Genomic DNA, 16653 nt, shown 5'->3' with positions numbered 1-16653 from the left:
GTGCGAGATCGGGAGAATAGGGTGGATGCGGCAAGATTTCATAACCACATTGCCTTGCCTTCTCGATCGCAACTTGCGAAGAGTGAGCGGGTGCATTATCGACCAGGAGACGAACGCCTTTCGTGAGCATGCCGCGCCGTTTTTCTTTCAGAGCACTTCGCAACTTGTCCAGAAGTGTACAGTAGTAGTCGCCAGTGATGGTCTGACCCTTCGCAAGGTAGTCTGTGAATACGACCCCGCGACAATCCCAGAAAACTGAGAGCATAATCTTCCCTGGCGACTTCTGCACCTTTGCCTTCTTGGGTGGGGGGGAATGGGAGTGCTTCCACTCCTTGCTCATGGTTTTGGTTTCTGGATCGTACTGGTAGACCCAACATTCGTCCATGGTTACCAGACGACCAAAGAAATCATCTTCATCCTGCTCCAAAAGGGTCAACATCCGCCTCGAAAGTGTTTTTGAAAAGGAGTCAGCAAGCGTGGAACCCAGCGTGCAGACACCTTTGTCATGTGTAATTCTTCATGAATTATTTTTGACACACTACCATAACTAAGCCCCGTTTCGTTCATTATTGTTTGGATGGTTGCACGTCGATCTTCCAGGATAAGACACTCCACTTTCTTCACATTGACAGCATCGTCTGTGCATGACGGTCTCCCACTTCTTGGCTCGTCTGTCAGTGACATGTGTCCAGTTTGGAAATTCCTTTTCCACCTCGCAATAGTATCATATGATGGGCAATCATCACCATAGACAGCTTTCATTTCATCATGGATCTGCCGGGCATTATTCCCCTTCAAATTCAGGAACTTTATCACACTTCGGGCTTCAATTTTATCCATCTCACACTTTCCTCTTATCTCATGCGATTTCTGAAAAAACAAAAAAACACAATCACTTGGTTTTTGCACAATTAGGTACATAGGGTTTCATAAGTATACTGACAAAAAATCACTCTTATAGCTAAAAAACTTCATGGTGATTGTCAAAACTTTATGAATGATCTATTCCATAAATGCGCTGCTTATATTCCAGATTTCTATTAACGTAGCATGCACATTTATATACCGTCGGTTTTGTTATCTATTTGCCATTAAAAACCTCTACTTTCGGTAGACCCTGTAGAAAGACAGCTGACTTTGTTCCCTAGATGATCAATACCGAGTGAGTAAAGCAAACAAGTAATTTCTTTGTTCCTTTATATCTCCTTCAGAGAGCAAATGCAACATCGCTCGATACGTTAAAGTAGGGTACTTGGCGTCCAGGCAAATAGTTCATGTGTGGGTTGAACGGCAGGAGGTAATCATTAAAAGATGCAGCCAAGCCAAGAGTTTCCACCGGAAATTGAATCTAAAATCAAAACTTTTCAAAGCAACACCTGCGCGCCAGCGTAAGGCCATCGCCTACGTATACTTTTCCTTGGAATCTGGTCACGTATTAGTGTAGAACAAGATGAGTGCAAGTGCACAGTTAGAGAGAGAGAGAGAGAGAGAGAGAGAGAGAGAGAGAGAGAGAGAGAGAGAGAGAGAGAGAGAGAGAGAGAGAGAGAAGGAGGGAAGAGAGAGAGAGAGAGAGAGATGATTCCACGCCGTAACCTGGATGGGTAGCTGCCAGATGAGCTCGGACAGAAATAAGTTCGCATGGTGTGACCAGTCAGCACTCCTCCTGAGAGCCGGTCGTGTCATCATAGTCCATTTTCGTTGCACAGTAGGGAGTCGAGTGAAGTTATTCTGCGCTTCCATTAATGCATTTTATTTGCCAAAACCCATTTCACACGCTTTTGCACGCTTCCATCATACTTTGGCAAGCTTTCGTGTAACTTGCAAAGTGATCAAGCACTATGGTTGAGGCGCGTGGGCCAACGCTTCGTGAAGTTTTCGTGAAAACAAATGGCCCAGGATTAGATTTGGATTAGGGTCCGTTTAAAAATTTAAAAAATGTGCATTATAATTTGAAAAATATTCCCTTACATGAACGGTTTCAAACATCAATATTTAACGCGTGCTGAAACATTTTCAACAAAAAGTTGACTTTATGAGCCCTGAGTACAATTAATACTTACTGTAAATTTTCGAATAAAAATTATTGCAAAGCCTTGTAATGCGGAAAGTTTCTTTCTACTTCGGCTGACACAATAGGAACATATTTAAAGTAAACAATGTCATTCGGCTCAAGTTTTGTGGTATCGAAAGAACATTTTTCTCCCAATAAAATTTTTTGATAAAGAGCACAGTGTATCATACCCCTTTGTTTCTCCAAAACGTTCCTCATTTTCGTTGATCTTGTTGTCCCACTTCACCGCATAGACTTTTTAAGTTATTCACAGTTTTATTCACAACTTCTATCTGGTCCACTAGTGGTACTCCTGATTGTTCCAAAGCAGTTATAGCAGCAGGAAGAAATCCAACATTTTTTCACCATTTTTTAGGAAATAAAGTGGGACGTGTAATTGTAAAAAAATCTTCAACTTGAGTGAACACAAGAGTAATAACGATACCACTTAGAAAGTGGCTATACACTCCTTGAAGAAGCAAAAATATGCTGAATATGACCAAAAATTTATCAAAATACACTCTATAATGTAGAAATGGCCGAATATGCCTAAATATGCCCTTAAAAGCACCTTAATTTAACTTGTTTCTTCATAATAACACATCATCCTTACCAAAAAAATATGCTGTCATGAAAATCCTAGCCCTAGTCATTATCATAGTACATTCAAATAAGTCATACAAACAAGAAACTCTAGGTTCGATTCTCGGCATTTTGGTGATTCAGATCCAGGGAATGGGCTATTTGCGATGGACTAAGCCCAGAGACAAAACACAGTCCTTCAAAGTTGATCGGGAAATTTGAATAGAAAAAAAAATCCCATTTCAATGGTGCTTCACATTGCACACATTTCTTTGCAACCACCTTTACTCAAGTCTTCTGTGACGCAGAACGAACAATTCCTCTAGCATGAACCACAACATTGTTATGGCAGTTGTCCCTTCAACTCATGTTTTTTCTGGAATACGCAGACTCATGTTATAACCATTTATTTATTTTGGAATTTATACCTAGGTGTGCTAGCGAGTCCCTTACATAATACGGGGGTAAGCTACTTACTGAACACTAAATCAATGGGGCTCTTGCAATAAAAGGTAAAACGTCGTTTCATTAATTAATTCACACCTTAGAAATCAACTTATTAAGAACGAAAATCAAATAACTTAGTGTTTGCCTACGGCTGGTTAAGTTAGATTGTGTGGGTAAACTTTTGCAATGCACTCTACAGTAGTATGTAGCGCGTAATGTACAACGTATGCAGTTGATGAGTGGAGGTCAGGGCCTTCCCAATGCTTTGTAAGCGAAGGATCCCGTGTGTGGAGGATCCCACTTTAAGCTGCAGGTTCAGTCCCAATAAGAAAAAAACTAAACTTTGATAAAGGGAAGTTGTGCAGTCATTGGGCAGCTGAAGCTGCTCAAGTTCATATGGCAGTGTCCCAGAAGATTCAAGTTTCACAAAGTGCCACCTAGAGTGTAATAAAGTTGCAAACATGTTGTATATAGCAGTCAATGCTTCATTTGAGAGCGCCCAAAGATTACAACGACAGAAACAAGGCCATTATTTGCCACTAACGGCCAGAAAACTCTGAAGGAGTACAGCAGGCCTTGCCAAACACCTTTCAGCAGAAGACTGCATGAGCGTAGAAGAGTTCGTGGAGCCTGATGCAGAGAGGTTCTGGTTGCCTCTTTGTCCAGAGCACCCTGAACTTGGTGCAACCACTCCAACATCATTGAGCATGGTTTCAGCACGTGGTATATTCACGTACACTGTTACAGAGAACAGTAAGAAACATAAATATTGCGATGCAACATACCCGGCTCTTCCAAGGGCTCAATGGAACCTAACTTCCTATCATTGATCACAACGCACCTGCTCATTGCTGGATGTTCCCTAGTCGATGAATGTCTCGGAAAAGAATATACCGCCGCTATCTATCTATAGATCCATCTCCAGGTTTAAACGCGTTGAGGGTGAATGGGAAATCCCCTGGGAATGTGTTACAGGAAGAGACAGGACTCTTCAAAAGCTCAGGAATGGTTCAAATGGAATTCTATTGTGCAGCAAGAGCTTAATGTTGTCACGTAGAAGTTCTCATCCCCATGACTGCAGACCTCACTATGGGGTATATTGAGCATTTTGTAGGCTCTGCACAGCAACGTATTCTTTATGGAAGTGTTCTTTATACTTAACTCTAGGAAACGATTCCTTTCTTCTTTATTTTGATCATTATTCCATTTTCCCTTTAATTATAACATTGTTTAGTTCTACTTGTCACTATCTTGGATCAATATATTTGCAGTCCTACAATTACAACAAATAACGTTGTCCTATTTTTTTTGCACAGTTTTGTGAATGAATGGCTGACATTTAAGAATCTTGAACGGCAGTTTACTAAACAACAAACGAGTTTAATTGGTGGATTAGTTCTTTTTGAATGATATATTTCTACTTGAAAAGTATGAGTATGACTTAACAGATATAATTTGTATTCGACATAGTTTGTAATTAAAGAAAACAACTTAAGATTACACTCAACAGTGACTGAAAAACAAGTACGGTATGTTCTCAAATCAATTTTCAGACATATGTGTACATTTTTCAAAGGCAAGAAACTTAAGGATGTTATTTATATCCAGTATACACTGAATAAAGTGGTGAATATAGCATTCCATTTTGTTAAAAAGTAATATTAGCATTTATTATATCAGTTGTTGATATTGGCAAATTTTATGTTGGCACTTAAACAATATTGATAAAAAGCTTTACCATATCAGTTTTAGAAATGCTACATGAGAGATTAAAAATAGAACTAATTTTATCACAAGAGATGAGAATATTGTGACGCGTATTTGTTCTTAGAGAATGAACTTCAATGTTCTGCATTTATCATTTTACAAAAGGATGCCAAGAAGAGTCCTAGAAAATTATTCAAGTACAAGGAGATTGGGAATTAGAAAACCGAAAAAAAATCGGAAGTGATGGGCTCTAGTAGTGTGGAGGAGGAACGTCAAAATGTGCCCAGGATAATAGTAATTTGTTACAAGTTGTATTTTTAAGAAGCATTAAGGGCCTCCCGATCGCGATGGCGTAGTGGTAATGCCATTGACTTGTAGTCAAGGGGTCTTGAGTTAGATCTCCAGTGGAGTTTTTCGGATCTCACTTTAAAATGTAGCTCTAGTACCGTTTAGTCTGCCTGAGCATAAAGTAGACTTTCAACAAGCAGAAGGTATTATTTTTTTATTTATTTGGTTAATTTTAATTCGTTTTTCTGCCTCCTTTGGCTAATTGAGAAGTTGAGGATGAATGATAATATGAAGAAATTGATGAAGGGACACTCACAAAGAATACCCATGCCCAGGCCGGGATTCGAAATCGGGACCTTTGGCAGTGAAGCATTAATGAGTAATACGATTGTCTACACAATGGATCTCTGGCAATGTGCCATAAATTCAATGTATGTAAAACAAGTGAGAAGTGCATGTGATGTAACTAATGAAGGGAAGATCCATTCTAGTACTTTTTATGTAACACTGTTTTGATAAGGGAATGGAAGAAGAATGTTAGAAATGACACATATTCTGTTTTGACTGACGGCGTAGTGGAAAGAGATGACCCAGCCCACAAACACTTGCTCAAGTCGAGAGAGCCCATGTGTCTTTCGACGCATCGATTCTTTGATCACGAGAGCGCTGGGCTCGGAACCTCAGACCACCAAAATAAACATTCAGCTTGCGAGTCGGCGGAACAGTGTCTCATGATCACGTCAAGGGGGAAAAAAAGACCCAGCATTCACATCCCCGCCATTAGTGCTTTTTCCTTTGAGCGAAAGGACATGTATTAGCCGACCTCTTTGAACAGTTGCAAAATTCAAGCTTCGTTTGTTTTTCTTCAGAAGAGCACCTTGTTGCTGGATGGTGCATTTGTTGGTGCATGTTGTATACAATTGATCCGGGAGATTCATTTCATTCTGTCACGCTGTCATGTCTCCCTAAATCACATCCTTAGTAAGATCCTTTCACGTCAACGAAAGCTGCATTAAAGTAACTCCATAGGGTAAGCAGACATTGTTAGCAGTGATGAACAGAAAAATTTCACTCGTAAATCAAACCAGTTCATTTCATCTGCCATGTTGCATTTTGTCATCTCCTGGAATGACGAGATTTAGCGTTATTGTGTTTTTATTATTACTTTTTCATTTTCTTTTGGTATGCATTTGCCAAGTAAAGATATCCTTTTTAGCAAACCAAACACTTAAACGTCACAATATTATTAGAAGACTCGTGAAAAATGAGTCATTTTAAGGAAGTGGGAGGATGGATATAGAAAGGTTAAAACACACATAGATGCACTAAAGTTTTCATAGAAAACTATATTTCGTTTTCTGCAAAAAACGAAAATAAAGGCATTGTTGTATCAAAGTCTCGAGACATTTTTATTTTCCTCCACGCAATTTTGCTTCATTATATAGATTTAGTTCGTAATATGTTACAGTAGGATTTAGTACGTTTCAGTGTTCCTGTTCAGTTATTAAGTCAAATGCTAATTATTAATGCAATTATTGATATAAATAAATTTATAGTATTTCATTTCTGAGAATTTTGTTCTAGTATTACAGGCTGAGAAGAGTCTGTGTATCTGTATTTTGATTTTGTTTTGTGCAATTACAAATTGTAGTTTCTAGGTTATTTTGATCAAATTGATTCACTTTTGTATTCATAGTAACAAGACCACAAACAGATACCAGCTGATATTCAGGACATCTGCTATATCCTTTAGATTTGAATCTAAAGGGTTTGAAGGCTATAAAGAAATCTTCCTGAATTTTATCCTTTAAAGTTGACAAGTTTAGTTGTTCCATATACTGGTTTATTATTTTTATCGTCCCTAATTGCACTTTGTACTTTATACTAGTTTCCCATAGAAACAAAAGCGACAAAAAGAAACCCATAAATTGGCGTTGGGGTTAACGTAAATTAAATCTAAGGAATAAAAATAATGTTGTCTACTATTTTGTTTTAATTATTATCCAAATCGGCAGGGATTTTACATATATTGAAAAAAATGAACGTTAATCCGAACGGAACTCGAATTTACTTCAGTCAAATTGAATAGAGAAGTTCTCAAGAGTAATTTAAATTTAAAATATGCTGAATTAAAGTTTGTGCCTCTGCCATTATGTACAAAGTAGTAAAATTTTAATTTTGAGAAGTTGAAGAATGAATATTCTATACAGGTTATCCGAAAAAGATTATGCTCCAGGAAGCCTTTTAAAAAGTAGGAATATAATATAAATGTAATAATTCTTCAAATAATTCGTGAATCTTTCCTGGCGTCGAATGATGAAGAGATTTTCTCAGGATATCAACCAGGTGATTTCTGGATAGGCTTCCGGGCTTTCAATAGCTGACTCTCGTCTTCAGGGATTGAAGTGAGAAAACCTCTTCAAAACATAAATATGTTTGTCAAAGTATAGCACATAGAGCCTAGTCGGAACTGTACCTACACTTTTAACGTGGGATCCACACCACTGTATAATATGCCTCCACCGGGAATGGAACTGGGGCCCGTTGATATTGATACTGAATTCACGAAACAGTTACAATATTAGTGTTCGTAACATTCTTAAATATTCCCATTTGTTCGCGTATGTTTCAAAATAAGTAGCATGAAGTTAGAGCAGGTGGCGTCAGGGGTGTCCCCCCAAGGCCCATGACGCACCCCATAAAAGGTAGAACATTCCTCCCCCCCCCCCCATTTATGCCGAATGAATTAATCAAACTATTTTTGTTAGACATAATTTGCGGGAAAATATAATACCAGAGATGCAACCACGAATTTTTGTCTGGGAGAGGCAAGTACCAGGATAAACGTACCAATAATAATAATAATAATAACATTAATAATGGCTTTATTATGTAGAAGTAGTAGGTACGTTATTATCTTCATAAATTACGCAAAAAGGGGGTAGAAGTCTGTGCTAAAGCATTTGTTTGGAACAAACTATTTGAATTTTTTCCAACACCGTCAATTTCACATTAGCTAATAATGGAAATGAAGCACACAAACTGTATTTTTGAATGGCAGAAAATAAATGATAAATGTATTCCGAAGACACATGTGCAACTTTCATGTACAACATATGTTTTACACATATGCAACATGGAGCTACATAAAATAGAAAATACAATGCAACAAGCTAACACTAAAGTGGGTACGTATTCAAAGCTTATTCAATACAAATATAGAACACATATTATTTAAATACATTACATTACAGAAAACAAGTAGAATGCGAGCGAAGCGAGCAAGAAAATTTTACAAAATGTATTTTTATTTGCATGAAATTTGAAATCGAAAGGGGTAATTGTATAATGAAAATAGCACCAGCCTCCGGTCGCCTTTACCTCCAGGTACCCATTAATTTGAGGCTGGGTGAGTCCCAGAGCAGCTTTATGCGGGGAGAAGGCCGGAAAAATTATCAACCATATAGTTGAGATCAAACTTTAATTTATTTAGTTTTTCATAATTTATATCCATTAACATAAAATTAAATGTAAGAACTTTGCTCCAACGTTGAAGTGGCGGATAGCTTTTCACCACGCCACGACTTCACGTCCCAGGTTCGAATTCCGGCCTAGGCATTGATGTTCTTTGTAAGTCCCTTCATCAATTTCATCATATCAACACTTACCCGGGGCGTAAGGGGGCGACCTTCTGGAAATACACCCGAATACGTCCCGGTAATTGTTTCTTGCAGGTCAACGAGGCTCTGGCTCCTGGACACATGGCTAGGATAATCCTTTGTGGGGTCATGTTGTCCTATGCTTGTCCTTGTGTGTGTGTTGAGTGCCCCTTTACAGCTTCAGGTTTTAACCTAGGTAAGGAGATTTTAGTCCCCAGAGATAGTTTAGCTTTTATAAAAATATTCTCTCGGGCTATTGACAAGGTGGGTTGTGGAAAAGATTCCAAGTTTTCGAGAGCTAATGTCACTCCCATCTTCACTTCTACCTTGGAGATGAAAGTGTCGTTAGCTCTCGAAAGCTTGGAATCTTTTCCGCAACTCACCTGGTCGATAGCCCGAGAGAATCTTTTCATCATTCATCTCCAGGAAAGCTTTAAGTCTTGGTATAATTGTAGCTCTTGTTAAGGAATGGATGAGTTTTCGAAATTGAATAAGATATTTTGAAGTAGATATTTTATTGTGAAGAGTCTGTCCTCAATTTTGTTTTAGTTGAGGGGCTTATCGCGTATGGCGTAACGGGCAAAAGTAGCCTATGTGCTGATGTGTCCATACTATAAAAACTAATCAATCACCATTCACCCTAGCCGGGCGCCGTGGCGGAGTGGTTAGCACATAGCGCTGCGACGCCAGGGGCCCAGGGTTCGAATCCCGGTCTGGGCATGGGTGTTTTTGAATGTACATTCTTCAGTTTCATCATATCATCGATCATCCCCATCTTCGCAAATTAGCCAAAAGTGGCACAAAAAGCGAAGTAAACTAAACTAAATCAATCAATCAATCATTCACCCTAATCGTCGCGATTAGTCAAAAGTGGCAGAAAAGCGACGCTAAATAACAAAAATCAAACCCAATCAATTGAACCGAACAATGCCCTCACCCATACAGAATAGAACTAGCCGTGGCGAGTGAAGATTTAAACCACCAGCTCCCTCATGGCCTCAAGAATAAAAGTGGTCGTGGCCCCGAATTGGAGTTCCACCCAGGGTCTAGCCTTGATGTATTTAAGGCGATGTTTGCTGGGGAAAAAGAAGAAAAAAGTGAGATAGACCTACCCCTTTCCTTTCCGATCGATCCATTTAACAAAATACACAACTCCCAATTTCCCTTCCTGAATTGCTTCGATTCGCGCCTAAGTAGAGTACAATGGTGGATTACGCGTTCAGGTGAGGAGATTGTGACATCGTAAGTCGGCTCCATAATAGTTTACGGCTTCCTTCTTGTTTCGGCCCATGTCACCCGACTTGGACCCGTGCCTTGGGGGGCTCCAATTTTAGCCGCCTCTTGTCCCTCCTGAGCCGCACTTGAATGCTGATCTATCGGGCGGTATTTTTGTGTCTGTAGCACACACTGTGCTCCTGTGATGTGTTGCGAGCGAGCGGAAGAGGGAATATCTCAAGATTGATTGGTGGCTGTGCTCCATCAAACCATACAGGTGGCAGTTGCATAGCGGTCTGCTAATTTGTGTTCGAGTGTGCGTGTAATCGAAATCGGCTCATTGCCCTTTTTAACGTGTGAGAAAACGAGCAGAGGATCTTGAGGTTGAGGTCAAAATTGTGAATCATCCCATTTAGTGTTTTAGAGTAATTGCACAGAGGAATAAGTTTGTTCGGTGGCGACCGTTAGAATTTCAAAGAGCTGTGTGGATCGTAAGTTGTGTGGACTTCAAGATTCCGTTAACTCGCTCATGTTCGAGAGCTTTCCAGCGGTAGTATTTGTTCGAGAACAACCTCGAACAACGAGGATTCGAATCCATGAAAACTATTCGAAAGTCTGATGATGTTATAGTTGTGTGTATGTGTATTATGGGTGGCTATTCGCGTGTGCATGTTGTAAGAATTAGTGTGCCTCCAAAAATCATGGTTCGAGAACCTGTAATAACACTTTATTTTAAATAGACAAATGCCTGCGATTCCAGAGGTCCGGGGTTCAAATCCAGGCCTGGGCATTGGTATTTTTTGTATGATGGCAGTTGGTTTGTATGTATGTGAGCGGAATCGTGCAAGAAGTAGTGGACGGATCGTAGTGAAATTTTGTGTAATTTAGGCTGTGGAACGTACTTGTTTTAATGGAGATATCCATTTTCAAAAAGAATTATACGGAATAGCAAATAGACCGGTATGAATATTAGTAATAAGGTTGTGAACTTTGTCACAGCATAAGGGCGGAGTTATAGGTAGTACTATCTACCCTTTAGTTCTTCATCCCTCATATCATTACTATTACTATTCTTAATTTTCACGTACACATAGAAAGCATTAAACAAAGTTGCATGAACACGAGAATAATAAGATCCATAGGCGCGGATTTACAAGATCAGTACAATTGGATCTCGCAAAATATTTATTAATACGGTCATCATCAACGAAAATGTTGTACTTATTTCAAATTTATGGCATGTTATAATCTAGTTATAATGTAGCTTTTGTATCATAGTTTATCTGAACTAACTGCTAAGAATTCTGGTAGTCCCTAACGGTGTAAGTGACCGTAGGTGCTACTTATTGAAGAAGAAGATTTCTTGATGTTGGCCTTGTTTAGGGCTAAATAGTAATGAAACCGAGTAACGACCACACGGCACAGAACAATACCAGTCTCTTGTCGTCATTGGCATTGGCATTTTGTATTTTTCTAATTTAGCATAGGGCCTCCCCGATGGCGCAGTTGTAGCGTCATCGCCTTGTAATCAAAGGGTGCCGGGTTCGATACCCGGTGGAGGCACTTAGTGGTTCGGATCCGACTTTAAACTGTAGGTCCAGTCCCAATTAGCTTTACTGTGCATAAAGTGGACTTAAAACTCCCACTCAATCAATCTTATTTAACATTGATTTTCTGCCACTTTTAGCTAATTTAGCCAATGAGGATGGTTGAAATTGATGAAGGAATACACACAAAGAAATATTCATAACCAGGCAGGGCCTCCAACACGGAACGGTTACGAGATTGTGATGCAAGCACTCAACGCACACAGCGCAAAGCGCACAATGCATGATTTGTAAAGGTTCTGACATTTAGAACATATTTTATCTTCCTCTTTCTAATGCACTTAATGGATACCTCTCCGATAGCGTAAGTAGTTACTGCCGTCGTCTTATTCAAGGGGTCGCGGTTTCGATTTCCGGAGAAGGCATACTTTAAACTCTAGGCCTCTCACATGACTATGATCGGAATATCAGAATCTCGGTGTTACAAGCAACCTAATCTATATTTCAGGTACGAAAAACTGTATGTACACTCATGAAAAAAGTGTTTTATTTATAGTCAAATCCATAAAATGTTCTTGGAAGTTCTTTCGCCTATTTGATTTAATTGCTTAAAATTAGTTTATTTGTGTCGAATATGCGAAACACAATAATGGTCGGTTCTTTTTTACTTCAAAAAATTGTTGTTTCGTAAAGTTAGACAAGCGAACATTGGATTGATTTGATTTTTGTTATTTAGGGTCGCCTTTCTTCCACTTTTGGCTAATCGTGACGATGAGGATGAGTGATTATATGATGACATTGATCAAGGAACACTCACTAAGAGCAATCATGTCCAGGCCGGGATTTGAGCCCGGGACTCCTGGCGTCGTAGTATACTGTGCTAACAACTCCGCCCGCGGAGGTAGAAAAACCAGCTTTGGAACAATAAAATGTATTAGCTAACTATTTAGTCCAAAAATTGCATTACGTTGAAAGAGTGGCTACAGTCATCAAACATACTTTTTTTAACGTGTTTGATTGAGGATTACAAAATCATGTGTCGTTCTTCCGGCCTACGTGGCGGAGTGGTTAGCACAGCACTCTACGACACCAAGGGTCCCGGGTTCAAATCTCCGCCTGGGTATGAGTGTTCTTTCTGAGTGTCCATTCATCGACTTCATCATATCATCACCCATCCTCATCTTCGCGATTAGCCAAAAGCGGCAGAAAAGTGAACTAAAATAAAGCAAAGCATGTGTCGTTCCTAGTGTGTGCAGACTTTTGGTTGTAATGAATGTCAGGAGGCACGTGATATATGTTTCCCATATGACGTTCCGCCCCAGTTGTTAGGTACTAATTCCAGTCGTATTTCCAGTGATCTTAGCTGTTGCTTCTCTTTCAACTCGCTGGTGTTCGCACTTGGCTTATTCACCGCAAAGTCTGGCGCAGATGAGATTAAAGGACTTGGCAAGAAAACAAGAGCTTTCGGTTTCATAAAATGGTTCTGGAACTGTGTGGTTTGGTCCGCTTATCAGAGAGTCGATTATGTAGTTTACGATCTATTCATATGAAAGTGTTCGCTCTGACATGTGTTCTGTATAAGGCAAAGTTCACATACCAGAGAAATTTAAATGCACGTAAAATTATATTGCTCGCCCCGCGCTAATAAACTTACACCCACGGTGCATATAGCCTATGTATGTATACAGAGTCGAGTAACTTTTGCTATTCCTTCCTATGATTCTCGGAGTCGATTCCATTTACTAGTGGCGTAGATTGATTGATTGAATTAGCTTACTTTACGTGGCTTTTTGGCTAATCGCGACGATGAGGATAAAATTGGTGAACACCCATGCCGGAATTCGAACTCAGAACCTCTGGCGTCGTAGCGCGCTGTGCTAACCACTCCGCCACCGAGGTCTGCTACTGGTGGCATGTCTAGGAATTTTGTAAGCAGGACATGGTCGTAGCTTGTCGCTTGTTTTACTGAGTAGTCTGTGTCATATTTTTTTGTCTTTTCGTGTATCTGGTATATTATGCAGGAAGTTGAGCTGAAAATAGGGTCGGGGTCGAAATCGCCCAACAAACCCCTTGAGTGCGCCACTGTTACGGTACCACATTTATTTTGTGTACCTACTCCTTCATAGTGAAAGTTAGACCATGGAAAGCCCCTGGGGCCGCAGCTCTAAATTTTGTTTTTGTCCTACTTAGCGTCGATTTTCTTCTGGTCTTGGCTAATTGCGATGATGAGGATGAATCTGATGAATAGATGCCCACAAAGAGAAAACCCGTAATAGTAACGTCGTCGCCTTGTAATCAAGGAGTTCCGGGTTCGATAGCCGCTGGAGGCACATAGTGGTTCGGATTGCACTTCAAACCGTAGATCCAGTCCCGATTAGCCTTTTTGTGAGTACAGTGGACCTAATAGCAACCCAAACAACACCTATATGCACACCAGGACTAAAATCTGAGACCGTCGGCCACTGAGGCGACGCAACTCTTAAACAAGTGATGTCTATCTGTCTGAGACCACTATCTGTCACCGAAGTCTAGCGTTAGTCGTCTGCACGCAATATGTCGACGCTGAATGGCGATCGATATTGTCATTGGTTTTGCTCGCTTTTCCAGCCAGGATAATTGTCAACGCCTGTTTGTGCGCATATTAGATTCGTTAATTCAGCAACACTTAGCATTACATTGTAATCTAGCAAGCAGACAATTAACGAGTTAAGCGATACCTATCTTTGGTATAATTGGATGAAGCTTCACAAGCCATTGACACCAGCTTTTATCTTGTTTTCTTATTACTCTATGTGTGTGTATCAGTGTAGGTCATTTATAGATATCAAAAATTCAATAATGTTTCCTCATGGAACTTATTTTAAGATCTCTCTTTCGCGTATCAGCCTCGAAAATTGTATTTTCCAAAGTTTGGTTACGATAGGTAGATTCAAAGTCCCCCCTACCATTTCGAAACATATTGACCAATTTTGTTGAAATGCATACAGTCCTTTCAGGTATATAGTGAACATATAAAATTTAGTCCTACAGCTGGATGGTAACAAAATTGGAATCTCTTCACTTTGGCTCCCCGACCCTCGATAACTACTCAGTTTATAATTAAATTATGTTAATAAGGGGTTCCCTAAAATTACTGGGAGATTTGTTCTGTAGGCTTCAAACTGTAGTCTAGATATAGGATTGATATGCCAAAAATAAGGTCTTTTTTGCTATAATTTAGATTGCTAGCCAGTAATTAACTTTTTTGCCACTTTTGGCTAACCGCGAAGATAAAGATGAATGAAGATACAATGAATTGGAATGATTTCTGTCGTTGAAAGATGAAGGAGAACCGAAAATCATCATTAATAATAATAGAAGCCAAGGATAAATTTATACATTTTTCCCACTGCTTTCCTTTCCTTTGTAACCCATCTTTCACAGTTGTTAGACGATGAAACTTTTAATCGCTTCGTATCGTGTTAGAGAACGATTGTTCCTCCTGTTCATTGCGTAAGCCAATTGAAGTACGAGGGTTAGTCAAAAAAAGATTGAGAATTATTTTTTTACTTACGAAATACATTAGGCAGGGTACAGGTTGGTATGGTCTTTTTCGAAGTAGTCCCATCGAGTTGTATACACTTGGCCTAACATGTCTGCCAATCCTGGAAGATGTGCTGGAACTCGTCTTTTGACATCTTCTTAAGAACCGCCTCCGCCTTCTTCAGAACGGCCTTTGATGAGTCGAAACGCTTACTCCGCAGCTCCGATTTCAGCCGAGAGAACAAAAGAAAGGTCACACGGAGCAAGATCCGGGTTGTATGGAGGTTGCATGACACATTCAATGTTTTGTCGAGCCAGATATTCGGCAACAACGTTGGAAACGTGAGCGCGTGCATTATCCTAGTAACCATGCTATGCGGGGGCAGTTCATGTTGGTAGACCATTCCACGGTAGTCGAAGAAGGAAATCACCATTACCTTATTCGCCGACGGAACAACTGTGGCTTTCTTTGGCGTCAGAGAACTGGATGATTTCCAGACTGTGCTCGCCTGTTTGCTTTCCGGATCGTAGTGCTGACGCCAACTCTCGTCACCAGTTATGATGGAATTCAGGTAGGCCTCGCCATGCTCCGCTACCAGACGCCGAGGCTCCCGACACACCTCCACTCTCACCTGCTTCTGTTCAGGCGTTAACAATCTCGGGACCCATCTTGCACATACGCGTCTCATGTGCAAGCGATCGTGCAGACTGGTGAACGCACTACCATGGGAAATGTGTAACACGTCCGCCAGTTCATCTATTGTTATTCGGCGATCTTCCCGAACAATGACGGCAGCTGTGTTAACCATGATCTCGTTCACTGCGGTGATCGGAGCGCCCGGACCTCCCTCCTTTGTGGTCGAAACACGGCCCTCCTTAAACTGTTCGAACCACCGAAATGCGGTCGATTGTGGAAGGACGTCTTCGCCGTATGCTTCCGTGGCGGATTTCTGCAGACGGACGCAAGCCGCGTACTGCTCCTCACGAACCGACTCCATTTTCCGTATGCGACTTCTGAGCATTCGTGTTTTGTTCGCGCACTGTTGCCAGACGCATGCGTATACGCGCTTGCAATTTAATCTGCCGATTTCACGAGACACGTTCTTCTCGCGCAAATTTGTTTCACCGCTGCATGTTCACTGTGTGATATATATATATATATATATATATATATATATATAAAACATTCTCACTCTTTTTTGACTAGCCCTCGTATAATCCCACAAGCTAACAAATTCTAGGAACTCTTTCGCCTTCGCATCGTGATGTATCATTGATGGACACAATTTGTTGTCCAGTCGGGCAGGGGAAGAGGAAGATTACCACAAAATCGATAGGGAATCTAATAACCTAACCTACTTCTTGGAACCCACGATCAATAACAAGCAGGTTACGAGTTCTCATAGGCTGAATACTAATATTTGATATCTTAATCTCCCTTGTAATTAAACCTGCCTTGCTATATTAGCTGAAGGATTCGTAGAGAAGGGTTGTCTGTAATCTTGTTTTCACAAAGGCGAATTGACATCAAACATTCGTATCAGGAAAATATCGTTGGCAACGTCAATTACCTGACTTCATTAGAGAAGAGAAATAAAGAATTAACTATAAAATGACAAAAGAATCTTTGATAAAT

The 16653-nt window shown here is 40.2% G+C and overlaps 1 protein-coding gene across 6 annotated transcripts in view; it reads left to right on the top strand.

The window, feature by feature from the left end:
• LOC146003266 (long-chain-fatty-acid--CoA ligase 1) overlaps positions 1–16653 on the top strand; it is a 281513-nt gene that overhangs the window by 121452 nt on the left and 143408 nt on the right. The window contains exon 1 of one of the 6 annotated variants that reach the window (XM_083141460.1): positions 10109–10225. The exons of 4 other annotated variants lie outside the window; for them this stretch is intronic. The gene's annotated coding sequence lies outside the window, so the exon portion shown is untranslated. Of the gene's footprint in view, positions 1–10108; positions 10229–16653 lie in introns of those variants that run through there. One more of the 6 variants, XM_083141461.1, reaches the window with a different exon arrangement.

This window comes from Lepisma saccharinum, chromosome 20 (genome assembly GCF_977018435.1).
Source record: "Lepisma saccharinum chromosome 20, izLepSacc3.1, whole genome shotgun sequence".
In the NCBI taxonomy this organism is placed as follows: Eukaryota; Metazoa; Arthropoda; class Insecta; order Zygentoma; family Lepismatidae; genus Lepisma; species Lepisma saccharinum.
The sequence above is the reverse complement of the archived record's forward strand: the minus strand, read 5'-3'. Positions and strand labels throughout refer to the sequence as shown.